The sequence below is a fragment of the Tupaia chinensis genome, unplaced genomic scaffold (assembly GCF_000334495.1).
Source record: "Tupaia chinensis unplaced genomic scaffold, TupChi_1.0 Scaffold000377_1, whole genome shotgun sequence".
Taxonomy (NCBI): domain Eukaryota; kingdom Metazoa; phylum Chordata; class Mammalia; order Scandentia; family Tupaiidae; genus Tupaia; species Tupaia belangeri.
Window position 1 is genome coordinate 270,600 of NW_006159875.1, and position 5,929 is coordinate 276,528.

General features: G+C 47.0%; 1 protein-coding gene across 1 annotated transcript in view; it reads right to left on the reverse strand.

Moving 5' to 3' along the window:
• RNF144A (ring finger protein 144A) overlaps window positions 1–5,128 on the reverse strand; it is a 139,203-nt gene extending 134,075 nt beyond the window's left edge. The window contains exon 1 of the mRNA XM_027773803.1: window positions 4,978–5,128. The gene's annotated coding sequence lies outside the window, so the exon portion shown is untranslated. The remainder of the gene's footprint in view (window positions 1–4,977) is intronic.
• Between the last annotated feature and the right edge of the window lie 801 nt (window positions 5,129–5,929).

Sequence of the window (5,929 nt, forward strand, 5' to 3'; positions counted from 1 at the left end):
TTCCTGTGGGGTCTAGACGTCAGGCTGGTGGGGACTGCGGGGGCATTCAGGGCTGGAGGAAGAGGGTTGAGGTGCAAAACCAAGTCTAACCTGACTGTGTAATCGTGGTGGCTGGGTGTGAACGTAGTAGGTGTGTGGCTCACCCTCCTGCTCTTTGTCTTTGTTAATGTGATCGTGGCTGGGGAGACAAGAGGGTACCAGCTTGGAAAGCAGACTCACAGCAGACCACGAAGTGCACTGGACACTGTTTTCTCTATGAAGTCTTCCTGATCCATCATCGCTTTCCCCGCCCCAGATCTCCAAGCTCATGCGATATTTAGTTTGTATCTGTGTTAGTTATGGCATCTTGGAGGTATTTACTCTCTGATTCTCAGATCTTAAGAGCCTGCAGGATAGTGACGGCACTTTTCTATGCGTTCCCACAGAGGACCATGAGCGTAGTTAGTGCTCGGTAAATAACACGTGAAATCATCTGAGCTGTGCCTCTGAGCAGCTGTCCTGGTCTCACAAGGTCATTTTAACTTATGATGGTCGGCCTTCGGCCAGCCCCTGAAAAAGTCCTGACTGACCATCTGCCAGGAGATTACATGTCAGGCCCATGTTAAAAGATACCCATGGTTGCCAAGTGTTTGGGTCTAAGGAATGTGGCGTGCCATTGCCTTGTTGAGCAAGTGTCTCTGTGGTGACCTACTGTGGGCACCATTCTACAGCAGGTGGGCAGCAGGCCAGAGAATCAGCACCACCAGACCTGGTCCAGAGGCTGGGAAATGACATCCATCCTGAAGTTTCCCTTAGATGCAAAATTGAGGGAAACTCAAGACTCACTCACAGCTTAAATTTTAAAAAATAATAAGATAGACAATGGAGCTTATGTGACTTTGTAACCATACATTCTATAAGCACAGGAAATGCACCATTTCTTTAATTTTTAAAAAATTAATTTCATATTTCTAGAGAGTAGCAAGAAAGGAACAGTCGGTTCTCATGCTGACTGTCCGTAAGGACACGCAGAAGCAGGGGGCTTCCGAGGGGCCAGGAATGTGGGCTGTAACCTGTCATCTCAGACCATCTGTGACTCCTGAGTGTGTCTAGGAAGCAGGCTGTGTGCTGCATTTCTGCATGTGCACAGGCCCACAGGTGCACGCACAGGCCCACAGGTGAGCACACAGGCCCACAGGTGAGCGCACAGGCCAACAGGTGAGCACACAGGCCCACAGGTGAGTTGCACAGCCTTCCTGGGGCCATTCCAAGAAATGGGCTACGTCTCTGCTACCTTATGATCTTCCCCAGGAAGACCACATTCTTCTGTCCCTGCCCTCCAAGGCCTTCTCATGTTCTCTCGCCTCCTCAGCATGTCACACATCTCTTCAGTGGGTTTAGCATCTATGTGAGACGGAATGCAGAGACATTGTCCTCAAGTGGCTTCAAAGAAAGTCAGGAAAGAAAGTCAGAGGTTGGGGTGATGCTTCCATGGTCCAAGGAACACCAAAAGTTAACAGCAAACCTCCGGAAGCTAGGGGGAGGTCCAGAACACTCTTCTATCACAGCCCTCAGAGGGAACCAGCCCTGCTCACAGCTGGGTCTTGGATGTCTAGCTCCCTGCACTGGTTAGCTGCAGGTGGCAACTTTCCTAGGCCATGGCATGTCCTCAAAAGAGGACAAATTGGCAGACTGGGTAGGAGGATTCACCTTACTGAGGTGCATCACCTGATCCATAGGGCCAAGACAGAAAGGTAACTCACTCTCTGCTTAAACCCGAGCGTCATCTTCTACCCTCCGTTATCAGAGCTCTTGCTTCACTGGCCTCAGACTCCAGGATTTATGCTAATGTTTCCCCACCATACTCCCATTTTCTGAGTTTTGGCCTTGGATTAAGTCGCATCACTGGCTTTCCAAAGTCTCCAGCTCACAGACAACAAATAATGTGATTTATTGGCTTCCATAATCACGTGAGCTAATACTCATAATACATCTTCTCATGTGCATGCAGGTACATATACATCTTAGCTATATAAACACATACATATACAGGGATTTATGTATACAGATACAATCTCTTCATGTATATGTGAATACGTACATATATAGACATATAACGTACATGGGGTCTTCATAAAATTCATGGGAAAATGTATATTATGAAAAAACTATGCATGAATTTAATTTTTTTGCACCAAAATAAACTGATACTTTAATTCCATTTTTCACAAGCTTTCTGAAGTCATGTATACATATATAAATATATATCCTTTGGTTCTGTTTCTCTGGAGAATCAGGCCTAACACACCTCCAGCACCGTGAGGCAAGACATCCTAGCCACCTCGGCCCTCCGATTGGTACCTTGTTTTTCCAGGCTCAGCAAACTAATGCAAGCACCTTCTTCTTCTTTTTTTTTTTTCTTTGAGAGGTTTTTGCTATAGGGCACATGCTCTTGCCAGAAAGACAGACATGAAGTGAGAGCTCACTCCCCCCACCCCGGGGGTTGGCCATGCAGTAATCCTTTCTCCTCCATTCTCCTCTCAGATCTTGGGAATGCATGCACACATGCCCAGCATGAGTTTAAGCCACCAGGTCCAGGACTCGAGCTGCAGTTGACTACATGGGAGTCCAGCGACGTAGCTATTATGCCAACTGCTGATCCCCTAACACAAGTACCTCCTAACCTGCTGCCAAGAATAACTGCAATTCAGAGGGCAAACATCGTGATAGAAAGTGCCATACGAGGTGGGAAAATAAACAATGATAAAGGGGAAAGTTAATGCTAACAAAAATGTAAATGTTTTGTTCCTGACCTTCTACCACAGAGCAGAAATGTTAGCTAGCTTGCTCTCCACCGGACAGAGCCTCGGCAGGACCAGTCCCAGGCACTTCATAAATATGGTGGAAGGGAGCGAATGACCTTGTCTTCCACCGCTCTGTGCTGACCAAGACTTCCCTACAGCTCAAAGGCAAATGCTGTAGATTCTGCATAGGCATTTACATACAAAAGGACCAGAAAGAAAATCTTGTTTAATATTTTCTTTTCCGTGTGGAGACACTGAGGTTTGAAGAGGCTCATGTCCATTCCAAAACCACTGCCAGCTAGTGACATGAATGGTACTGTCACTCAAGGCTCTTGGCTAATTCGGAGGTCTTTTCACTTTTTATTACCCTACTGCTCTGTAGGAATCGATGAAACATGACCCTATGGCTTGACAAAATGTTGAGTGATTAAATTATCTTCATCAGTCGGGCAGACAGTGTTCACTAAGTACCCGGTGTGTGCCTCTCTAGAATTGCAGCCCTCTGGCAGTTAGGCTGGGTCATGTGACTCACTGTGCTCCTGGGCAGCACCTCACTCTGGGCTAGGGCAGTGAGAAACCATTCAAGACCCACTACCTGGTCCGTCCCGCTCATGGTAGTCAGATAGCCACGTATTGAGAAGACAGAGCCACAAGACAAAATCAGCTTGAATCTTCGGGCTGTCCCTTGATAGGTTGTGATTATCTGTCCCAATTTCCTTTGTCTTTCCTTTGCATTTTATTTGATATCTCACGTGACTGTTGGGTATATTGGGCTGTATTTCTGGGAACTTATTCTTATCACCGAGTCCCAGAATAAGGCTGCACCCTTTTCCTACAGAAGATGCACGTTTGCATGACTTGTCTTCAAGAGATGAGCAGGCTCTGCAGATTAACAGACAAACCAGGAAATATGAAAGCTGGGTCTCAAGCCACGAAGAACAGGGAAGAAGCACCACCGTCTCTCTAAATGTGGTTCTGACTTTGGTGCCAAAGACACCCAGGGCACTATGACCTGAATATGTTCCCCAGAAATGTGTGCTTTAAAAACTGGTGGGCCCTTGTATAGAGAACATGTAATTATGTGTGTGAAGCTACTGAAACTTTAGAGGTGGTCACTGCAGCATAGTCTAGTGTAAACGCATGCATTATCAACTGGTTTTGAGAAGCAATAATTCATATGTCCTGCGTTTTTAGAGAGAGCTGAAACACGACAGCAGGTAAAGCGAGTGCTCACACAGTCTCAGACATGAGAGCGCATTCGCCTGTGAAACCAAGGTTCTCACAACCCCAACTGAGAGCACTGGCTACAGAGGGCACCTCCAGGAATCACCTCCACCAGGGCTAGCTGCCTCGCCCCAGGTTTCTTCTGATCAGCCCATGCTGGGTGAAGGCCTGGCCCGCTTGTCTCACCTGGGGCAACCACAGGGCTCTCCTAGTCTGGCAGTACTGCAGTCCTGCAACAGTGTCCTCATTCCTCTGCCTCCCTCCGTCTTCCTTCCCCAGGCACTGTTCTCAAGGGTGTCTCCTGACAGCCGGGCTCCATCTCAGAGTTTGTTTCCCAGGGAACCCAGCCTAAGACAACAAGAAGGAGAAGCAAGCCCCAACCAGACTGTGAAAGAGGAAGCGCAGACCATTGTCCTGACAGGTGCTCTGGTTCAGTAGGACAGTGGGTTTGTGTTCTAGAGATAAGGCGGTATGTGAGCACGGGCAGGATCTGAAGGCCTTGGATACCCAGTGAGGACAGAAAATCCTGAAGGATGGTTGGGAGCCAGACAGGGCCAAGTGACTTTAGAGACAGGCTTAGAAGGCCAGTAGAGACTGATGCATTTCATTGCTGTTTGTTTCTGAGAACCACTTTCTTATTTGTTTGCATTTAACTTTCTCTGGGACTTTCAGTATTCCTAGTTTTGGATTATTTCATCTACTTAAAATACAGGCATTACGTAAAAACTTCTTTCTCTACACACCTACACACACCCCTTCACATCACCATTACCACCTCCATCAACAATAACAGTACAACAATCTCTCTCTCTCTCTCTCTCTCTCACACACACACACACACACACATACACCAAACAGACAAACATTCTCTACATCTTAGCAACCTGGGAAAAACCTCTTCATATTTCAAACCTGAGTTCAGTGCTGACTCTTCTGAGAACAGCCCCATGACTCCTCCAGGTTAACTGACCTTTCTGCCCGTGCTGTGCTCTCTGCAATTCCAGAACATTTGCAGGCTGCAGTGACACTGCTGCATTCAACAGCAGGAGAAGAGGCTGCTACGTCCTCCTCTTCTCGTCCTTTCTCCATTAGTTGTATTCGCGATTATCTGTCCCAATTTCCTTTGTCTTTCCTTTGCATTTTATTTGATATCTCATGTGACTGTTGGATATATTGGGATGTATTTCTGGGAACTTATTCTTATCACTGAGTCCCAGAATAAGGCTGCACCCTTTTCCTACAGAAGATGCACATTCGCATGACTTGTCTTCAAGAGATGAGCAGGCTCTGCAGATTAACAGACAAACCAGGAAATATGAAAGCTGGGTCTCAAGCCATGAATAAGAAAAGGTGGGTCAAAAGCCATGAAGAACAGGGAAGAAGCACCACTGTCTCTCTAAATGTGGTTCTGACTTTGGTGCCAAAGACACCCAGGGCACTATGACCTGAATATGTTCCCCAGAAATGTGTGCTTTAAAAACTGGTGGGCCCTTATAATGGGGTTGAGAGATTGGAGACAACCCATTCATGGTGTTGAAAGGTGGGGCCTTTGGGAGGTGACAGATTGGATGAGATCATCAAGGTGGGCCCCCACAATTGTTCCTGGCAGCTTTGTAAGAGCAGACATGCAGATACACACATGGACACACGTTCTTGTCCTTGCTCTGTCTCTTCATGTGCTGCCTCAGGGCTCCACAGTGAGCCCCCACCAGGTTTTCCCCTGAAGTGACCTCCTGACCTTGAGCCTCCAAACAATGAGCTGAATGGGCCTCTATTCTTTATAAATTACCCAGTCTCAGGACTCTACTTATTAAGCCACAGAGGACATGCTAAAACACTGGGTCATCAATATCTAGCCGTGTATGTGGTCTTGCTACTCAGACTTTCCCAACTTTGTTTTTGTCAATGATACGATGAAGGAT